This window comes from Eublepharis macularius, chromosome 16, assembly GCF_028583425.1.
Source record: "Eublepharis macularius isolate TG4126 chromosome 16, MPM_Emac_v1.0, whole genome shotgun sequence".
In the NCBI taxonomy this organism is placed as follows: Eukaryota; Metazoa; Chordata; class Lepidosauria; order Squamata; family Eublepharidae; genus Eublepharis; species Eublepharis macularius.
In genome coordinates, this window is record NC_072805.1 from 45,580,042 (window position 1) to 45,602,657 (window position 22,616).

The 22,616-nt window shown below is 46.9% G+C and overlaps 1 long non-coding RNA gene across 1 annotated transcript; it reads left to right on the top strand.

The window, feature by feature from the left end:
- Positions 1 to 4,474: 4,474 nt before the first annotated feature.
- On the top strand, positions 4,475 to 9,913 carry LOC129344128 (uncharacterized). The gene is made up of 4 exons (XR_008598367.1): positions 4,475 to 4,558; positions 4,785 to 4,926; positions 8,146 to 8,262; positions 9,891 to 9,913. It is a non-coding gene; the product is annotated as an uncharacterized LOC129344128 (long non-coding RNA).
- Positions 9,914 to 22,616: the final 12,703 nt, after the last annotated feature.

Sequence of the window (22,616 nt, forward strand, 5' to 3'; positions counted from 1 at the left end):
CACCGACATTTTATCGTCGGTTGGGAAACATTCTCTGGCTAGATAGCTTAGCTTGCATTTAATGAGGAGCTTTGCCGTTATGCATTTTTAAAGTTGACCACCTGGGGAGGAAAAAGCAGAAAGCATTTACTGGCCTGTGTGTGAACAGGGATGATAGCTTTGCAAATAAGATACAGCAGAGCCCCGCCTCCCTGATGTTAATCCCAATTGGCAATAACTCTCATTTAGTTTCCCGTTCTGTGCCTTGGAATCCTGGCAGCCCAATTGCATGTTATTCAGCTGCCCAGACAGTCTTCCGGATAAGCATTGTTCATCTGAGGAAAGAACTTTGAGCTCTTGCAACGGCTACTAACAAGTTTGTAATACTTGCATATTCCTGTATTCCGGAGTGCGTTCCTTAGTTCTTCACCTCGTTTTCAGTGAAGTCACATCCGTGTTTCCCAGAGTTTTCCTCTGGTTTCCAGGCAGGAGGCAGCATTTTCTTGCTTTGTTTTGCAACTCTCTGGAATGAGCTGGGATATACATGACACGAGTATTATTCACGGGAACAGTACTTCAGAGGCTGCTTTTACAATATCTTATTTCATAGAGGCATAGAATCATAAAGTTGGGTGGTACCTCCAAGGTCATCTAGTCCAACTCTCTGCACAATGCAGGAAATTCACAACTACTCCCCCATATCCTCAGTGACCCCTGCTCCATGCCCAGAAGATGGCAAAACCATCAGGATCCCTAGCCAAACTAGCCTGGGGGAAATTGCTTCCTGATCCCAAAGTGGCATTCAGCATTATCCTAGGCGTGTAAGAAGGGGCCATGAGAACTAAGCACTGATGTAACCCTTCCTGCCCTCCCTCTCACAATCTGCCCGGGTTCACAGAATCAGCATTGCTGTCAGATGGCCATCTAGCCTCTGCTTAAAAACCTCCAAAGGAGAGCCCACCACCTCCGGAGGAAGCCTGTTCCACTGAGGGACCGCTCTGTCGGGAAGTTCTTCCTAATGTTTAGCTGAAGACTTTTGATTTAATTTCAACCTGTTGATTCTGGTTCAACCTTCTGGGGCAGTGGAAAACAACACACCATCCTCTATATGACAGCCCTTCAAGTACTTGGAAGATGGTTATATCACCTCTCTCTTTTCTCCTCCCTCCTTCATTTTGTAACCTTGGAAGGAATTCATATCAGGATAGATATATGTACATTTTTAAAAATTGCTCTCACATTGCTCCCATTCTAGAAGTGCATCACCATGTTCTTGCTATGCGTATTGAATCCTTTCCCGGGTCAAGCTTGGAGAAACCAGAGCTGCTAGGCTAGGCGGACGTGTACAGTACCGATTGCCTATAGCTTATGCCGTCATAAACTCGTCTTCTTCCAGAGCAGTTTTGCAGCATTTCTAAAAATTATATTTTAAAAAGGCAAAATTGGCTTAAATGTGGAAGTAATGTTTTAAAGAATTACAATGTCCCCCCCCCCAAAAAGCCTCCTTGCCTAAAACATGGGAGGAGAGAAAACTGCAATGCCCTAAGGGATTCACTGGCCAGCATATCAATCCTACATGTCATGAGGGGGGGCGGGGGGCGGTGATTTCTCTGGAAAAAAATCCACAGCAAGTCCTGTATAAGGCTACCTGCCAACATTTTCTCCTACTGAAATAATACTATGCGTGACAATTGCCCAAATGCTTTTGCAATGCTTTACAGCGAATCTAATCACCACAAAAATAAGAGTAGAAACTAAAAAGCTTGCTCTGTCTTAAGCCGTTTCCTAAAGTACTCTTAAATTAATTACTTCTGTTTCTTTATCTGTAAATCAAACAGAAAAGCAGCAGTAATGCTGTTGTGTCTTTGGTTGTCTTCCTCTTTCTGTTTCTTGTGAATAGTTTTCAGAGTGTTACTTTTCAAAGCACGTGCCTCTTTTCATGAAGGAAAGTGATCCAACATCAGTAAGAGGAAACCTAGCGTGGCGGCCACGTCTTTCAGACAAGACTACTTGTCATATAAGAGTAGTTATTTTGTTCAATGATGCACAGCAGTAAATATTACCAGGCCTGTCTCTTAGCGCACTGATGTTTCAAATTGGCGGTTTTCAGACATTGGATTTTGGCTTGCAAGCCCTGCCCTCACATCTGGTCAGAAGCTGGGCTTGCCTCTAGCAACTGGGTAAAACGTTGGATAAACTGTGAGTGCAAGCCTGCCTTCTCACTGCAATTTCTGCTGCAGAATATTTTCTCCACATTTTGGTTGATACGTACATGACAATTAGGACTGGCAACAGTGAAGGTAAGATGAGTGAAGCAAAGGGTCCTGTTATTTCCCCTCTCTCTCCCTTCCAAAAATCTGCGAGCTGGGCCTAAGCATCCAGCCACCACCCAAGCAAGTTGTGAATCATAAAAACGCATTAGGAGAGTCCTAAGTCTCACTGGTCCATTATTTCCAGCAATGTTAATTTGTAAAAAGCTGTGGTCATCCAGTGATTAATTGCCTGGCCGGGACCTCTGGTGCCGAAATGAATCATTCAGGCTCCAGCATCTGCATTTACCCCAGGGAGCAGGTGTGTGATGTGTTAATTTCCTTGGAAATGTCTTGGCCTGCTGCTTGATGAGGCAGGAAAATAAACCCCATGGCAGGGCGAGAGGCACTTTTTTTCAGGCGTCACTCTTTTTCCTGGCAGGGATCCTACGCCACGAAGCAGCGACAAGCCACAACAGGTGAGGTTCCTCTAGTGTGTGGCAACAACAAAATCTTTACCTGCTGCCATTGCTCCCTGACCTGCTGCTCTCTGACCTGCTGCACAAGGGGCCTTGCAAAATTGAATGCAGCAGCCCTGTTTTCAAGGGACAGAGAGGCATCTCTCAGTTCTGATTCTTTTCTGGCTTGCTGCTAGAGTGGTTCAGAGAAGGAGATGTTTCCCGCTTATTTGTAAATGCATTGGTTCCCACTGTAGGGTTGCCAGCCTCCAGGTGATGGCTGGAGATCTCCCGGAATTTCAACTTATCTCCAGCTGACAGAGAATTCTCCTGTGAAAATGTCTGCTTTGAAGGTGGGCTCTGTGGCGTTATACCCTGCTGAGGCCCCTCCCCTCCCCAAACCTTGCCCTCTCCAGGCTGCATCCAAAAAATCTCCAGGAATTTCCCAATCTCGAGCTGGCAACCCTATTCCCACATCTAAGCAGCCTCACACCAAAGGCCTGGGAAAGGAAATGTCAGGCTTTGCTTTAGAGAGAAAAGAGTCCCTCTCCTTCTCCACCCCCCCAGATAATAGAGTTCAGTGTCATTAACTTGTGGGAGCAGAATCTGCTTTGTTGAGAGTTGCCAGAATAAGCCCCCTTCTCAGCACACTTGTCTTCATTCACCTGTATCCAAAGTGAGGAAGTTTTCTCTAGAAAGGGAAAAAGTTTTACAAGGGCAGCCATGTTAACCTGTGGTTTCACACATGCTGAATAAATAATACACTTTCAATCCACTTCCAATGCATTTTGCAACTGGATTTTACTGCGTGAAATGTGAAAATCCACTTGAAAATTACCACTAATGTGTGTTGTTGAAAGTGCATTGTTCAGCATGTGTGAAAAGCAGATGCAAAATCAAAGGGTCCCACAGCCCCTTAAGGACTTGCAAATATATTGCGGTGGAAGTGACTATGGGCCACTTTGGCAGACACGTGAAGTGTTACTCCATGCTTACCGGCTTTCAACATACAGGTGTACAAACAGAAGACAGACAAGGGAGAGGGAGCGATTGCAAAGGGAAACTTGGGGACCTAAGACATTGGTAGCCTGTAATCCGCCTTGCGTCTCAGCGAGAAAGGCGGACTGCGAAGGAGGAAGGTAAGTCGAACGAGGGTAAAGGCAGCTGGGATCAGCCCAGTCCTGCCGGCAGGGGATGAGGGGCTACGGGAGCTCCCAGGGGCGCGCCAGCTTGAGCCCGCTGCTGCCCCTCGCCCGCCATCCCGGGCCAGCTGCGTCTCCGCAGCCCCTCGGCGCGCCCGACCTGGAGATGCTCCAGCAGCAGCAGCAGCAGCCGCCGCCGCCGCCGCCTCGCCAGCGCACGCTTGGCAGGGAGGGACCGGCCGGAGCGCCAGGCATTGCGGCGGAGCAGGGGCGGGGGGAGCCGCCTGCCTGCCTGCCTGCCTGCCCTCCGCCCCCCGCCGGTCCCGGAGGCAGCACTATGCAAATCGCCCGCTCGCGGCTCCGGGCTGCGCTCCGAGCCACGCGTGCCAGGCGGTGCCGGAGCCGGGGGGCCGCTGGAGGAGGCGCCGCGCAGCAGGGGCCGGTGAGTGGGCTGCAGTGCCTGGGAGGGTCGCTGGAAAGCAGCCCCCCCCCCCCGGGCCGCACCTGGCTGCCTCCCCCGGCTGCAACTCCTTTGGCTGCCTTGCCTGCAACGCCCAGAGCACGAGACGTTGGGTTGGGGGGGGGGGAGCCCTGCCTTAGCTCAGCCTTCCCGTGGGGGGGGGGTGTTCCTTTTCTCTCCTTTGCAAACTGCGTTTAAGGAGCGCGCCGCGTTTCTAGCGACCTTTCCACCCGCGCGGTTGGGTTGCAATGCTGACAACAACCCTGGAAGGTAGGCCGATGTTCTTCTTCTTCCCGTGTTGCAGATGCGGGGGGACTGGGCGGGAGGCTGAGGCTGGAAGACCTCGCCTCAGGCTGCCAGTGGCAGAAACAATGCTCGGATCATTGGGTTTGAAAGACAGCAACTCCCAAGGTGGGGCGTTGTAATGCGAGCATTGGGGAGAAGCGAGGTTCGAGCCCGGGGCTGGCCTGATCCCTTGTTCTTCTCCCATCACCAGGGGAAGTGTTACCCAGCGTTCCGAGGAGATCGCACCCTCCCTTGGCTTCAGCAGAGTAGCCGTATCATGTATGGTGCAAGGAGAGCATCTTCACTTCTGTGCCGCTCCAGATAATAATTCGTACAGATGCAAAGTTTTGCAGGTGGGAAACCTATTTGCCCAGGGGACATCAATAAGTAAGGGGTGGGGGGAGAGGAGGACCCCTGCTAAGAAAGTTCTTCATGGAAGTCCCACTGCAATGAACAAGGAATGGACACGATAAATAATTCTTGTGCGTGTTCGCAGTGGTTTAGTGGATTTCAGCATGAGACCTTCCCAGTGGCAGGTGATGCCCAGTGGCTTTTTAATCACATGCACATGCTCTCACGCCAAGCAGGTGCTACAATGCTCAATTTGCCTGTGGGTGGGCAAATATCCCCTGTAGCTTTGGAAAGTCTGTTTTCTACACTTGCAGAGACGTTTTCTTGTGGTCTCTCTGGCAAGGTAAGGAGGTTTGTGGGTCTGCATTTTTAGAAAATTAAGTGGCTAAAAAAATGAGGATGTTGAGATTCACAGTCATTTATGTGGCTTAATTGATTTCCGATAGCTTTGCCAAGCCAAGAGGCTGCTTGCCCTCTCATGCACGCGGGCAGCAGTCCTGGAGCAGCTCAATGGCTATCTGTTGTTATAAGGCAATTTTCAGCTAAACATGAGGAAGAACTTCCTGACAGTTAGAGCGGTCCCTCAGTGGAACAGGCTTCCTCGGGAGGTGGTGGGCTCTCCTTCTTTGGTGGTTTTTAAGCAGAGGCTGGAGGGCTGGCAGCAATGCTTATTCTGTGAACCTGGTCAGATCATGAGAGGGAGGGCAGGAAGGGCTACATCAGGGCTTAGTTCTCGAGGCCTCTTCTTACATGCCCAGGGTAAGGCTGATCACCACCCTGGGGTCAGATAGCAATTTTCCCCAGGCCAGTTTGGCTAGGGATCCTGATGGAGTTTTGCCATCTTCTGGGCATGGAGTAAGAGTCACTGTGTGTGGGAATTTCCTGCATTTTCCAGGGGGTTGGACTAGATGACCCTAGAGGTCCCTTCCAACCCTGTGATTCTATGATTCTAAGGCAGCAGCAGAGGGGAGGGGGTGTGATAGGACCCTTCTGCCCCCACCCCCAATGCCTCTGCAAACCATCTGCACCTCTAGGACAGCCAAAACTCTCAGGAAAGTTCACTCCCTTGCCTCTTTTAAAAGGTGGGTGTTGGCCCATCAATGTCAGTAAATATGTTAATATAGAAAGCTGGACAGAGTTGGCCATTGGTCAAGGTGGAAATGATGTAAAGATGGGAGGGAAATTGGAATTTCTAGAAATTAGAGGGTGGAAGCTTTTAAAGAGCCGGGTCTGCTTCCACGGCATATTCATTACACTAATAGACAGAGGAATGGGAGCTGCTTCCATGGCATATTAATATGCTGTGGAAGCCCAGTTCCCTCACTCCTTTTTGGAGCAGCCAGGGCGATTTCAACTATCTGGTTACGACTGGGAACTGAATGCTGAGGCCGTGTCTGGACCATCATCCATGTCTCATTTTGTTTCACTTTCGTGGACACCCGGAGAAATATTCTTGATGGTTGCTCCTTAGCTGTAAAGCTCCTGTCTTCCAATGACCTGACACAATCTCTGTGCCTGCTTGAAACAAGACCTTTCACTCAGGCATGTAACTAAATACATATTGAAACTGGGGATAAGAAAGGGAATTTTTTTTTATTCTTTTAGCAACTGGTTTACAAAAAGCAAAGAAGAATATGTCAAAATGTTAATTGTTTCCCAGGCTTTTTTTCAGCTGGAACGTGGTGGAATGGAGTTCCAGAACCTCTTGAAAAAGGTCACATGGCTGGTGGCCCCGCCCCCTGATCTCCAGACAGAGGGGAGTTGAGATTGCCCTCCGTGCCGCAGAGCAGCATGGAGGGCAATCTCAACTCCCCTCTGTCTGGAGATCAAGGGGCGGGGCCACCAGCCATGTGATCATTGTCTCCGAGGGCAACCCACTGAGTTCCACCACCTCTTTTCCCAGAAAAAAGCCCTGTTTGTTTCAAATGTTGTTACCCATCCTGGTAATTCATACCAGTGTGGAATTCAGTGATTAAAGGAAGGAAGTCAAAATGAAGGGAAAGGACTAAAACTGGAATTGGGAATTCCTGTTTACTTACCATTTATCTTGGGATTAGTGACCACTGACCACTTGCAGGGTTGTTATCATTTGCTTGTAGAAATAGAAATAGTTACAAACAGAAGGCCCCTATAAATACTGTCATATGAGACTCACTTGGCACCTTTTCTTGCACGGAAAAGCAGCAATCACTAACAGCTATCGAACACACAGAAATCTAGTTTTTTCAGAATGGGGTTGGAGGGAGCCGGGCCATAAAAGGCACTGACTGCATGTGAATGAAATTTCTTAAAGACAGATGCAAGGTTTTGAAGTTCACAGAATTCTTCATTGAACTCTGAACTCAAAAGCTGCCAGGCTACTGCAGCAAATGCAAATTGGGTCCAAATAAAAGATATCATTTCACCGGCTGTGTGTCTTTTCTTTGGAAACCATCATGGCACCCTCCCCCTAATGCATCGCCAAGAGCAAGAGCAAGAAAGTGCCTCTGAAAACATCCTGGAATATTTAGCGGGGAGATGGGTTGATGATCTGGGATATCGACCCTGCGTCAAGTGTCTCTTCCCAGCCCTACTTGGGAGCTCGAGTGCAGTGAGGTGTGTGTAAAGTTTCCACCCATGTGTGAAGACAGAATGTCAAGCTATATATAAAGCTCCTGGATATTTTATAGCTTGTTGCAGCTAATCAGAAGTTAATCATTAAACACAAACCTCTGTCTATTAGTCTTGCCTTAAAACCCTCTGATATTGACAAGTTCTTAGTTGAACCACCCGGTAAAGATAACAGAAATGGAAAATTTACTTCCTGATAAACTTGCAGTGATTCGGCTGGGCCTAAAGCCCTGCTGAATATTCAACTAGATGTGAACTAAAAGCCCATTTGTAGATCACACAATACATGCATTAAAACTCTGGACTGTATATCGTATGTGTTATCTGACGAAGTATGCATTGTCTTATTCTCATTGTATTTCTACTTATGTAATGCTGTTTACTGTTTGCTTAACATGTCATGCTTAATACCTCAGATTTCTGTCATCTCAGTCCTATCACAGTGCTTATTAGACATTTCATCTTACTGATTACATTGATTTACACTATGTAATCCACCTTGAGTCTCAGTGAGAAAGAGGGACTACATAAATAAATAAAGATATTAATTTGGCAGAAGTAAGCCAAGAGCCCCTAGTTACCCCGGGTCTCTTTTCTGTATCACATGGCAGCCTCACGTTGATTCTTGGGCGGCTTCTCAAATTTGGTCCGATCTCCATCTGCTGAAAAAGCTCCACCTCTTTTAGAAGTGTTGTAAGGGCCGCATGACTACTTCGCAGTTTGATAAAGTGAGTTAACTATTGTTGTGGATTGTATTTTATGGGCGATGTCAAAGCAGATACATTGGCAATCTACTGCATATGGTGTCCAAGCTGCCCTACCTCCTTCCCAGCCTTACCACTGATATACGCATGTGAAGGGAATGTTGCTTGGTGCTTCATTCATGCCTGCATTGAGTTGGAATCTTCTGAGGTCAGAACCAAAGTGCTTCAAGAGATTAGTAGCCCTTTGATACTCACTCAGTGGCTCAGAAACCACATGTGCCTCTTCTGAGCAATGTTCCCCAATGTGGCACTCAGCCTATGTCTCAGGGATATGGGCAAGGCCCTTGTCCAGTTGGGATTGTGGTTGGCAATTGGCTCCTACCTTGAAACAGCTGTCTCTGGAGGAAAGAAAGCTGTGAGCTTCAATGAGGCGCAGACATTATGCCAGAGATGGAAGTAAACATGGCTCTTTGGGTTGAGAGTATTTGAGGATGTGGCTCTCTGTGATGTGCAGCATAAGTATCGCCGGTCTAGCCTGTAACTTTTATGATTCAGGAGGATCTACCTTGCTATATGAATAGGGCCTGCAGTCTTCCAAAGCTATAGCAGCAAACACACAAAAATGGGCTGAATTTGACATGCCACCAATCACAATAGCATCACATATGGCAAAACTGCAGTTTCTGAGCATGGCGGGTGTTCATCTCTGTTTTGACTGCTAGACCTCTGCACATTATGAAAGGTTGTATGGATTTGCCCTAAGAATCTGTTTTTAATTGGGTTGGTTTTGGGCAGCAGAGGTGGTAGCATGGATTGAGATATTTTATACACGCACACACATATTACTAATAAAGTGTTTTTCTACCTTTCTAAGGACTTCAGCAAACATTTCAATAAATTGTTTATGCTCAGTTCCTCTCCAATGTGATTCTTTTGTCCTATATTTTTAACATCTATGGACAAACAACACTCAAAAGGACGTGTATAAATAATAGTATTATTTTTCTGTTTATGGTCTTGCCTTTTTAGTCTAGAAACTGGTGGAGAATCCCGTCAAAGAAATAACCATGGTTCCTTAGCAAATTCTCCCTGTCCACATTTCTTCCCCAGATTTGGTTTTTTTTGAATAAGCTTATCTTGTTCTGAAGTGGCACCAAATAGGAACCTACCATTCTCCTGTTCTCGATTTCCAGATTTTGTTCAAACCGGTATGTGCAAGCAGTTTGATTTGCCTTTCAATTTGTATTTCACAGCGATGCACACCAACACATATGCACATCAATTTAATCTCTGCACAAAACCCAAGATTTTTTGTGTGCTGTGATTCAATCAGCGTGCATGTGCACACATCGAGAGTGCTTTTGTGCTATGTTTTAATGTGGATATGTGCTAGTCCGCTTCCATAACTGGTATCATAAAAAGGTACATGCAGGAAATTATGACAAATTTCACACATACAGAGACTCCAAAACTCAATTTTAAAAATTTCCACATTGGATTCCCAGAAGCCTAGGGAAAATCTACTAATCTCTAGAAATAAATAGTTGGTCTTCAAAAGCATGGAGATATGCCGTGATTGGGCATAAGTGAAAAGAGAAAAAATATTTTACTTGGGAACTTACTGAAAATGCCTTTCTTTCCCCCTTCCCCAGTGTTAATGAGGTAAAGAAGCAGAAGTGGATGTTGGCATCTTTAATGTGTCCTGTGTGCTAAAAGGATGAAAACATGGGCCTTGGTCTCTCCTGCCTGAAAGGTAAGCTGGCACACCCCTAACCTTTCGCGTCTCCAAACTAGTCTCCAAACCCACTTGTCACCTTGGAAATCTAGTTGGCCTTTATGGTGTTACCGGATCTAAATCTTGCTCTTCTGCTACAGACCAACACAGCTACCCACCTGAAACTGACAGACAGGATGAAATGGGGCTGCAATCATTATCCAAGGATTTTGCCAGAAAGCTGGAATAGATTTCAACAGTCTAAGTTCTTTTAGGCAAACTTTAACTTGTGCATCAGATACCGTAGCTCATAAAAAGGTTTGAAACAAATTCAAGAGGTCTTGGAGGAAATTTTGTAGTGCATTCTCACAGCAGAAATGGGTTAGCAAAAGTTCACGTTGTCCTCTAAGTTTTCTTTTCAGCTTTGCAAATCATAGATATTGTTAGGAGGTCTGGGATTTGGGAGGTCTCACTTCTGCTATGAACTCAGCTAGTAGGCCAGTCTCTTCTCTCAGCCTCTGTTTCCCCTCCGTCTTCAGTACAGCACTGGTTGTATCTTTCAAAGTAATAATAAGGAGTGCAGCAAGATGATATATGTGAACACCTGAAAGTGCTATACAGATGGCGTCTTGTCAACATAAGGATATAAATTTGACAAGCTGATACTTGACTGTTATTTCCTTAGATGCTTATCAACAAAGGTAACACTTTAAAATTAAAAAAAAACTCTCAGCAATGCCTACATTTGCATTTGAATATGAAAAATTTATGCAGGTGGCTGAATGTTTTGCACCCTGAAGGTCCCAGATGCAACCCTGGGCATGTCCAGTTAAAAGGGTGCCGCTGCTTGTCTAAATAGTAGACAACACTGACGGACAGATGGTCTGACTTGTGAGCCTCAAGCTGTTTCGAATGAGCAATGCAGCACAGGGTTGTAATTTCTCTTTAATTATTGAGAACAGCGCCACGGAGCATGTGCAGAGTGCCCTTGGCACACCTATCTTTACAGAAATTAACCTGTGATAGGGTCAATTCTGAAACACACACCTCTGAATTGCAATATGAAAATGGGTGAAAGAGAGGGAGATTTCAGTATGTTTTGAATGTCTAACCGTGCAATCCTAAGTAGAGTTACTCCAGTCTAAACCCTACTGGAGTAACTCTGCTTAGGATTGCACTGCAAGGGTGCAAACTAGTGCCCATTGACCTGAGAATAAGCCTGCTGAACATCATGGGATTTACTTCTAAGTACATACACGCACTGCACTGTAACAACCCGATTCTACATGGAGTTACTCCAGTCCAAGCCCATTGAAATCAGTGGGCGTCGACTAGAGGCACTTGCATAGAATTGTCCTGCAAAGCTCTCCCATCAGGAAGTGCGCTGGGCAGCCTTGACTCACGCCAAGCAGCTTGACATGGCATTTTACAACGGCAATATTATCGCACGGCCTTTGGAAAGAACACAGGGAGCCGCCTGTGCTGTATTTTTCCATTTAGTTAAAACTAAAATTGGCAAGAGGCAGCTGGGCCCACTTTCTCCATTCAAGGATACCGAAGCAAGGGATTGTATATTGCAAAAGAAGAGGGCATGGACGTGTGGTTGGGCCAGAGGAGCCAAGGAAGAACTTTTTGGCTCCATTTCTCTGCTCAGGTGTAAGAACAGGTAGGTGGCACAATTATGTTCCCTGGCGGATGATCAATGCGTTCACAAGGCTGCTGAAGGACTCCTAGTGGTTTAGAATGAGAACTGCACTGCACTGTCCTGCCCCGATCAATTTCAACGTATTTTTCAGTCTTAAGCAAAAGATGACTATACTCTCGTCAACCACGGCTTAAGCCAGGCCCCGGAGATGTTGCTTCAGGAACTTGGCCCAGACCACAGCAGTGCGGTTTCAAAGGATGATGCCAGTCACCTCCTTTGCCACTGGCTTAGAGCCAGCCAGGCCGCTGTGCCGGATCAGCACCTCCCTTTTGTGCTACCCTAAGCAGTATCCTGGGTGGCTTGGTAGGCAATATGGCCTTGAACGAGAGGTGTTCAAATCTGTCCTTTTAACATAACATTCAATTTATATACCATCCTTCAGGACAACTTAATACCCACTCAGAGCGGTTTACAAAGTGTGTTATTATTATCTTCACGACAATCACCCTGTGAGGTGGGTGGGGCTGAGAGAGCTCCGAGAGAGCTGTGACTAGCCGAAGGTCACCCAGCTGGCTTCAAGTGGAGGAGTGGGGAATCCAACCCGGTTCTCCAGATTAGAGTCCTGCCGCTCTTAACCACTACACTAAACTGGAGTCTTTCCGCTCCTCGTCGCCTGTTGTGCTGGGCTTTTTCATGCTGCCCATTTTTTTAGACTGTTTTGTTGGTTTCCTTTGCCTTGCCTCTTACATTATTTGCCATTTGAAAGACATTTGTACATCACGTCTACACAACCAATGGGAGCAGAACTGTTGATTTTTTAACAGCAATGTTTCTGTCGGATTTGCGAGCGTGAAGAAAGAAATGATCACAGAGAAGGGTGGAAGTAGGGTTGCCAGCCTCCAGGTAGTTACCAAGAGTAGGGGAGACAAACCCGGATAGTAGATAGCACTGAATACAAAAAGCCGGGAATCCACCAGTTAACCAAATCTTACTATTAAATAGTAAGATTTGGTTAACTGGTGGATTCCCGGCTTTTTGTATTCAGAGCCTCCAGGTAGTGGCTGGAGATCTCCCAGAATTACAACTGGTCTCCAGGCCATGGAGATCAGTTCACCTGGAGAAAATGGCTACTTTTGAGGTGAACTCTATGGAATTATGCCATGCCAAGGTCCTTTCCCTCCCCAAACCCCACTTTCTCCAGGTTTCTCCAGGTTTCACCCCCCAGATCTCCAGGAATTTCCCAACTTGGAGCTGGCAACCATAGGTGGAAGTGTAGCACATACTGCAACTCTTGCATTAAACTATGCTCACAACATTTGGTAGCATCTGGATGTTGCATTTCTGTTGCTCTGTCGCAGTCATCCACCATGGAATTGTGTTGTCTACACACTTGCCGTAGAGCAGCAACGGGACATTGTGTGGACGCAGTCCCAGCCAGGGTTAGCCAAAGGAGGCCAGCCGTTAGGAGGGGGAAGGTGTGCAAATTCTTTCTCCTGCCAGAGCCCTAGCTGGCAAGAAGCACCCTCTGCAAAGCAACATCCACGGTCTGACATGTTCTCTGTTCTTGCTGGGTAATCGGGACAAGGTGCTAAATATTGCATTGCCCATTAGCTTTTACTGCTGTGGCGCCAGGGAGGGCTGTCAGCTTTAATGCCAAGCCCAGAGCCCGAACGCCTGCTGCCCTCCTTCCCAGGGGGTGCTCTTTGCACAGCCTGGGGCCAAGCTAGCTCCCTCAGGAAGTGGCACTGGGGAACACATCTTGAAAGCCATCTCCCAGCAGGAGGGGGTGTGCAAGGCCTTCCCCCTCCCCAGCCACTTTAGAGCCATGGATTATTCATCCTCTTCCCAGAGTGACATTCCATTTAATAAGGCACGGCTGCTCCCAGCCGGCTCTTCAAAGCCACAAATGACCCGCAGGAACCTTTGTCTGTGTTGATAGGGTTCTTCCCTCCCCCCATTACACCTTTTAAAGCATTCCAACAGGTAGAGATTCATCAGGTGGCACTTTTAGTAGCAGGGGCATTCGGTGACTGGGAACGAACTCTGCCTGTTGAACTTCTGCCTGCCAGATTGCAAAAGCCCAGAAAACGGCCTGGAACTAGCACACAGGGCAGCTTAGCTAGACAGGTCTGGCGCTGAGGAAAGTATCTGGAAAAAGGGAGCTTTGACTCTCGAAAGCTTGTACCCTGAAAATCGTGTTGGTCTCCCTCGAAAGTGCCATTGGATTCAAATCCTGCAGGCCGGGCACTGTGAACTGCCAGTTTGGAAGCCATCTGGGAGCTCAAAGGAAGCAGCTCTCAGCTTTTTGCAGGAAGGGGGGGGGTGAAGGGGGTGGGTGAGTTGGATGTGCAATAAATATAAATAATACATGTTTGCCTGCTCCTGCATGTCACACCGCACAGATTTCACGCAGTCTGGTTTCTCATCTCACATCCAGAAGCTTTGCTTCATGCAAATCAAAGTGAGTGGGGAGGGGGAGAGGGGTTTTTTTTTCCCCTTCAGAAGTCCCTTGCCCAGGTAAGCACAAAGGGCTTGCCTAATGGCAAGGCCATTCCTCTTTCTGGTGAGTCTCATGAGTAAGACTGCATTGGCCATGGCTGGGGCCAAGACCTCCTCCATAAATCACCCCACAATTCAATCCTCGGCTTTCCGTTGCCTGGAAGGAAAGGCCTTTGCGAATTCCATTTCTCTCTCTCTTGGTGATGGACTGCTCTGGCAGCAGGCCTAATGCACGTTGGGCGGCTGGCCGGGCAGAGGTAATCCTGAAGAGAATACAGGTTCCTCCTTATTAATAACAGAGGAGACCAGCAACAGCTCAGAAGTTGCTAGTCTTCAGATGGGGCCTGGAGAATTTCAAGTGATCTCCACCAGGCCACAGGAATCAGTTTCCCTGGAGAAAACAGCTGCTTTGGAGGGTAGACTCTATAGCATTCACCCACTGAGGTCCCTCCCACCCCAAACCCCGCCCTCTCCAGGCTCCACCCCCTAATTTCCCAACCAGAAGACGGCAACCCTAACATTGGCAGTTTGGTGGGTTGCCAAATCTGGATTGGAAAATTCCTGGAGATTTGAGGGAGCGCGTGGGGAGTCCACCGTCTTACGCTGCCATTTCCTTCAGGGAAACTGATCTCTGGAAACCAGCTGGAGAACTCCAGGCTCGACCTTGAGGCTGATAACCTTACCAGTCCTCCTTGAAGCCAAGAGGTACAGCCATAGGGGGCACATGTGCGCTCCCATGCTGCCCCTGCCAATTGGGCACTGTACATAGCTACTTAAGTCACAGTGAAATCCTATGCAGAGTTACTCCAGTCTAAGCCCATTGAAGTCAATGGCCGTAGACTGGAGTAACTCTCCATAGGATTGCACTGTAAGGCATTGAACCAGCCCACAGCCTACCTTGCAGGGATCTTGTAAAGATTACTGGGTTAATATTCAGATATACAAACACACTGCTGCAATGCGTGTTTACTTGTGCATAGCCTGGTTATGTCTTTGTAAACTTGCATTTATTTACCCTGTGGCATTGTTTATTGAAATGTCCTTGACTGCGCTAACTTTATTTTATTTATTCATTGATTGATTTATAGTCTGCCTTTCTCAGCGAGACTCAAGGCGGATTACATAGTGTAAGTTCGGTGCAGCTTACTCCCATGTAAATCCAACAAGGATTAGAGCCTCAAGATATGTTATTGTTATTGTTATTGTTATTGTTATTGTTATTGTTATTGTTATTGTTATTGTTATTGTTATTGTTATTGTTATTGTTATTGTTAACTCTGTCCCAACAAGATCTTTTCATTTTGAGAGGCACCAGTAGCCCTCTTTAAGCATAGATCCATTAAACTACTGCAGGGATGTTCAGGCATCCCAGATCCAAAGGTGGCCCCTTTGGGGGGATTGGGGCAAGAAAACGCAGGGGAACCTGCCGGGTGGAGGCCCCATTTCTGCAGCGCTTATCAGCAGCTGCACCAGCAATAGGGGAACCCAGCAAGCTCATCCCTGTGTGGAAACCCCCAGGGTTTCTGAGCCGATCTCCTGTTGAGTAACTTCACTGTAGCGCCACCCGGCTGCTCTTCTCGGTTGTTCTCTGCACGTGCCTACTAGCAATGAATCCTTCCAAAAAGCCGCAATAAAGGATAGTTATGTAGGGGCTTGTGACTTGGAAGCGGGGGCTCTGTAACCCATCTTGAGGGTCTTCTTCCACAATTTCAAGACTACCAAACTATATTCAAATTTCTTTTGTGCCACAGTTGGATTGCCTGACCCCCCCCCCCCGCCTTTTCTAGATATAACTAATTCAAGAGCTTTTCTTGATCCTGAGCGAAGCCTCTCTTTTTTTAAAAGCCTAAAATGAGAGAGAGAGATTGTTAATTTTTTATAAAGCCAAAGAGATGCATTTGCCAGTGTCAATTGAATTGTATCCTCAGCAAACATCTGTATTAAGATTTATTTTCTGGTCTATTTAACCCACTCTTACAGATCCCTCCCCCCTCTCCTGGTTCTTCAGTCCTTTGGATATATTAAATTGGAGACAGAGCTCCAGAAATTTGCTGGATGATCACTACAGTATGTGTTCTTTTTTTAAACACAACCCAAACTCCATACCTTTTGCCTTCCAGATAAAATAGTGTTCAAGACAATCCAGACTGCCTGCATGTCTAAGAATCTACCCATGTAGAGAACATGTTGGCTTAACATCTTGGTAGCATCTTTTGCTCAAAAGAGAAGCTGGCGGGTGCGTATGGCTGCAGAGAAAGTCTATAAATTACCTGGCAATGCCAGTTTGGTGTAGTGGTTAAGAGCACGGGACTCTAATCTGGAGAACCAGGTTTGATTCCCCACTCCTCCACAAAGCCAGCTGGGTGACCTTGGGCGAGTCACAGTTCTCTTGAGCTCTCTCAGCCCCACCCACCTCACAGGGGGATTGTTGTGGGGTAATAATAACACTTTGTAAACCGCTCTGAGTGGGCATTAAGTTGTCCTGAAGGGCGGTATTATAAATCGAATGTTATTATGTTATTATTTCTAACAGTGCAATCATAAGCAGAGTTACCCCAGTCTATGCCCATTGATTTTGATGGGCTTAAACTGGAGTAAATCTGTTTAGGATTGACCTGTAAAGAAAGGATTTGTTCGGGATCTCCCTGGATATGCTGGTAGAGTCAGTACTTCTCAATAGGGTTGGTAAGATGTATATATATTCTATGCTTTTTATTTTTCTAAAAAGCCATACGTTCTGTGCCCTTTTTTCAAAATGCAAATCTCAGATCCTTGCTTAAAATAAAAGGTTGCGCTTATCTGAGCAGTGGGATTTTCAGGTTTCGAAACTGGAGAGTGTTAACTGCTGTGGGGACAGCTCCACCGGGTGAGAATATGAACATGGGAAGTTCTCTTAGAGCAGAACCACAAGTGACGAAAGGCACAGATTGGACACTTGCCAGCTTCCCTCAAGTTTTGGCGGGAAATGTAGGCAGCTTGGCGGAATGTTGGACAAGTGACAGTTGAAAAGTCCACTGGACAGCAGTCGGAGAGCGAAGCTGTGAGACCAGGATGCCTACATTTCCCATCAAAACTTGAGGGAAGCTGACTAGTGTCCAACCTGTGCCTTTCGTCACTTGTGGTTCTGCTCTTAGACCAGGTCATGTCATTACTGGTTGCGTGCATGTGTGTGTGTGTTATGTGCTGTCAAGTCACCTCTGATCTACGGCGACCCTATGAATGAAAGACCTCCAAAATGACCTATCATTAACAGATCCTGCAAACTAGAAAACATGGTTTCTTTGAGTCAAGCTGTCTCATTTTGGATCTTCCTCTATTCCTGCTGCCTTCCACTTTTCCTAGCATTGTTGACTTTTCCAGAGAATCTTGTCTTCTCATGATGTGACCGAAGTACAATAGCCTCAGTTTTGTCATTTTAGCTTCAGGCTTTATTTGATCTAGTGCCCACTTATTTGTCTTTTTGACTGTCTATGGTGTCTGCAAAACTCTCCTCCAGCACCACATTTCAAATGAATCAATTTTCTTCCTGTCAGCTTTCTTCACCGTCCAACTTTCTCATCCGTACATAGTAATGGGAAACACAATCGTTTGGATTATCTTGATCTTCGTTCCCAGAGAGACATCTTTATCTTTAAGGATCTTCTCTAGCTCCCTCACAGCTGCTCTTCCAAGTCTCAATCTCCCTCTGATTTCTTCATTGCAGTCTCCCTTTTGGTTGATGATTGAGCCAAGGAATAGAAAATCTTGGACAATTTCATTGTCAGCTTTAAAACTGTGTAATTCCTCAGTAGTCATTTCTTGATGTTCAGCTGCAATCCTGCTTTGGCACTTTCTCCTTTGCTGCATGCATATGTGCCGTCAAATCGCAATTGACTTACGGCGACCCCAGCAAAGGGCTCTTCAAGGCAAGGGTCACAGACCAGCCAAGCCCAGCAGAGCAAGAGGACACAGAGGACTCTTCTGAGGAAGAGGCAGCCGGCAGACCTGACCCAGGCCCACGGCCAGTGGCAGAGGCACTGCAGGAGGAGGTGGTCTCTGAGTGGCCAGACATAGATCCGCCGCCAGGTCCCAGCACATCAGCTCCTCAGCTTCCCAGCCCTGGGCCGACAACAGAGAGCCAGGCACCAGCCAGCTCTCCCTCCTCATCACCAGAGCCTCAGGAACGCCGTCAGAGGAAGGCAAGCAGAGACCTTCAAGCCAGAAGGCACAGTGCCCCGCTAGCAGCACAACACTGCCCCAGCGTCAACCGTGATGATGAGTGCTCGCTGGAGCAGGACTGAGGCAGCTGGCAGGTGCACGAGGCAGCACAGGCGGCTGAGCAGCGTGAGGCTTAAAAGCAGCAGAGGAAGGAGTGGCTGTGTGGAAGTAATGCGTCTGCTAACTACTAACCTTGCTGCTTGCAGTTGTAACGGATCGCCTCCTCTCTGACCTTGGCATGCACCAGAGAAACCTGATTCTGGAACACCCCTTTGATCGGACACCGTGAGTACTGCCTGACCCGCGCCTGAACTTTGCAACTGGACTCAGATGATTTGAGACTACCCCTGTTTGCCTGCTGTGTGTCAGTAACAGGACAGCAAGTGAGAAGCAGAGGTGGTTTGCCAGTACCTTCCTCTGCAAAGTCTTCCTTAGTATTCCCCTATCCAAGTGCCAGCCCTGCTTAGCTTCTGAGATCTGATGAGCGGGCTATACCACGCAGCCTTCCCTCCCATTATTACATGGTATAGCCCAGTAATATCTCTTCTGACTGGGAGTAGTTCTCCAGAATCTCAGGCAGAGGAAGGTCTTTCCAAACACCTGCTACTTAAAATCCTTTACCTGGAGATTCCAGGGATTGAACCTGAGGTCTTCTCCTTGCAGATCTTTAGCTCCAAGAAACAGACTTGCAACCCTCTCCCAAATGTTATTGCCCCCCTGTGGAGGCAAGAGGGTAAGAACCAGCAATCTCCAATACCACCAACCAGGAAGGCACCCAGCCCATGTGGCCAGCAGGGTCGTTCATGGAGTGGACATAGCAGGTTCATTTTAAGCTGGAAACTTTCTTTATAGATGACTGTGCAGGCAAATGTTTAAAAAATGGAATATATTTCACATTTGCAACCTGCCCCATGCTGAATATGTAAGGCAAAACCCTATAAAATTAGGAAATGCGCACGCACGCACACACACAAAATATTCCATGCAGGTAGTTCTGTGTGCCCAAAGAGATGCAGGACTTGAATGGCATACCCATGTGCCCAGACTGCCTGGCAAACTACTTTTTAAAAAGCCACCTAATAATGCATAAAGGTGATGGTGGGGAGTGCTATCAAGTCATAACTGCCTTATGGTGGGCCCTGGTGGGGTTTCCATGGCAAGAGAGTAACAGAGGTGGTTTGCCATCGCCTGCCTCTGCAACCCTGGTCTACCTTGGAAGGTCTCCCATCCAATTGATAACCAAGGCCGACCCTGCTTAGCTTCTGAGATCTGGGCTTGTCTGGGCTGTATAATGAGGCCCAATCAAAATAATATCAAACAGTGTGAAAGCATTTGCAGTTCCTTAGAACTCTTGATCAAGTTTTAATATTCAGCTTTATGAAGAGTTCTTCTGAAAACTCTTAAATTTGTTCACTGTTTTCTGTTATTTCAGCTGATCCTAATAAAAGGTATTGCAGGGCTTTTGTTTTGGACCAAGGTAGATGACTGCCTGCATTTTTTCCCCATTTTTAAATGCATATGTCCAAATCAGCTGAGTAAGCTCTAGTTCAAAGACTAGAAAATGGTACTGCACAAGGTTAAATTAGCATCCAGGCATCCGGTATCCAAGGTTCTTTCAACCTACTTATTGTGTAGAATGCCATGACCTGGATAGCCTAAGTGAGCCTGATCTCATCCGATCTCAGAAGCTAAGCAGGGCTGGCCTCGGTGGTTAGGAATTGGGTGAGAGACCTCCAGTGAAGACCAGGGTTGCAGTGACAGGCAATGGCAAACCACCTCTGTTAGTCTCTTGCCATGAAAACCCCACTAGGGCAGGGCCATATTATTCATAAGGCTGACTAGGCCAAAGCCTAGGGGCTCCGCAGGGACTAGGGACCCATCAATTGTTTTTGCTGAGGCACACACCCACATAAATTATAATTAATTGATTCTCTTAACCTTTATTAATAGGAGAATTAGTTGGGAAATTCCTGGAGATCTTGAGGGTGAAACCTGGAGAAACCTGGAGAAAGTGGGGTTTGGGGAGGGAAAGGACCTTGGCATGGCATAATTCCATAGAGTCCACCCCCCAAAGTAGCCATTTTCTCCAGGTGAACTGATCTCTGTGGCCTGGAGACCAGTTGTAATTCCGGGAGATCTCCAGCCACTACCTGGAGGCTAGCAACCTTAATATAGAATAGAATAGAATAGAATAGAATAGAATAGAATAGAATAGAATAGAATAGAATAGAATAGAATAGAATAGGGGGACACCCAAAAAAGTTGATGAGCAATAGGTATGGGACAGACAAAAGGAAACTCTTCTTTACTCAACGAATAATTAAATTGCAGGATTCACTACCAATTCATGTAGTGATGGCTGTGAGCAGAAATTGCTTTAAGGAGGGTGAGACAGGCTGGTGAAAAAGGGGTCCATTAATGGCTACTAAAAGAGCTACTAAAAGAGGTCCATCAATGGCTACCACAAAGGGAACCGACATATCGATGCTGTCTGCCTCTGAAACCCAGAGCTTGGAAGCAACATCAGGGAAAAGCCTCAGACTCTATGCTCTGTTGTTGGCCCTCCAGAACAACCAGTTGGCCACTGTGTGAGACAGAATGCTGGACTAGATGGACTAGATCCCACAGGGCTCTTCTTATGTTTTGTTCTCATTTGCCAGCTTTCCATTGTGGAAGTTCCACAAGACAGTGTGCTTGTGTGTGTGTCTTCTGCGACCACAAGAGGGCTCCCTTGCAACGCTTTTGGCTTGTCGGAGGAAATGTGTATAGAGGGAGGATAAAAATACCTGCCTGTCAATCATATTTTTAGGGCATCTGTACATTATTGCCAGAAGCATCATTTGTATTCAGTGCGACACACCTAACTAAATATAATCTGGGGTCATCTTTACCGTGGGGATAGAACCGCGTGAAGCATTGCCAGTGCATGGCAAAGCTGGTGTAACCGAGCATGCTCCCACCATATGGCCCAGCATTTGAAAGACTGGAGCGGTGATCAATCTCGCAGTAGTAAAGAGCAGAGGACCTGCCAACTTCCTGGGGAACTGAGCACATGCAAGGGGACAAAGAGCTTGGTCTGATCTCATTGAACACACACAAAGCTGCGCTATACTGAGGCAGATTACTCGTCCGTCAAAGTCAGTCTTGTCTGCTCAGATTGGCAGGGACTCTCCTGAGTTTCAGACAGAGGCCTTTCACACCACCTCCTACCTGATCCTTTTAACTGGAGATGCCAGGGTTTGAACCTGGGACCTTCTGCATGCCAAACAAATGCTCTACCACTGAGCCACAATCTTTCTCGTTCATGCATTGGGAGGCGAGGAATCCCTTTCAGCCAGAGTTGGCCTTAACACAGTGAGCTGGTATGCTTTCAAAGATGGTGTCGTGCTATCTGAACAACAGCAATTGCTCCTCCTGAGAAAGGGGACAACAACAGCAAGGTAATAGGAGACAGATAAGATGTCATGAGTCCATCAAAAACATGGAATTTCCAATAGAAAATATCCTCAGGAGGATTATTGGGAGGAAAGAGATGGGAGCCAACTGAACTGGGCCAAAACTCAGTCCACAGAGGTTACCATCATGACCTGTGACCCAGAAGAAAGCAATGAGTCTCGCCTGGCCTCCTGTGGCCAGTCAGGCCGTGGCATCTTGCAGTGGGCTTTAAGCTAAAGCCCAGCATCTGTCGGAAATGCAGCTTTTAATTTGGCACTGGAGGCTAAACTGGTAGTGATTGTGTTCTACTGTGTGCTTTTCTAGTTAACTGTTAAGCGTTTTGCAATATCTTGTCACGCACCCACACCCTATGGATCAAAGACTGGCATTGCAGGCAGGGCAGTAACCCACCGTGGGCCCGAAATGATTGTATGTGGGATTGTGCAATGTGTGCTGCTGAGGGTGGGTTGTGAAATTGCATCGGTTCTCTTGATGCTACCCCTTTTTAACTGCTTACCTTTGTATTTTTTAATGGATGTGATCTGCTCTGAGCCTGCTTGCAGGGAGAGCGGACTACAAATTTAATAGATCAATAAATAATGGAAGAGTGAGAGGCAGGTAAACAAGGTATTTCAAGGTGACACAAGCTGTGCAGGTTTTGAAGAGAAGACTTCCCAAACTCTCGAGAGGGACATGCCATCAAGCGAGCTCCATATAAAGGGCTCCCACCCAACTCTCTCTCTTTTCAGTACCCCACAGCAAGGAACAGCTTCTTTGCCTCATGTCAAACACATGTTCCCAGTTTCACCGGAGAAGTGCCAGAGGTGCCGCCTTGGGCAGACCTGATGATTCTGACTTTCTCTGTCTTCTTTCCACAGGCTTTAAAAC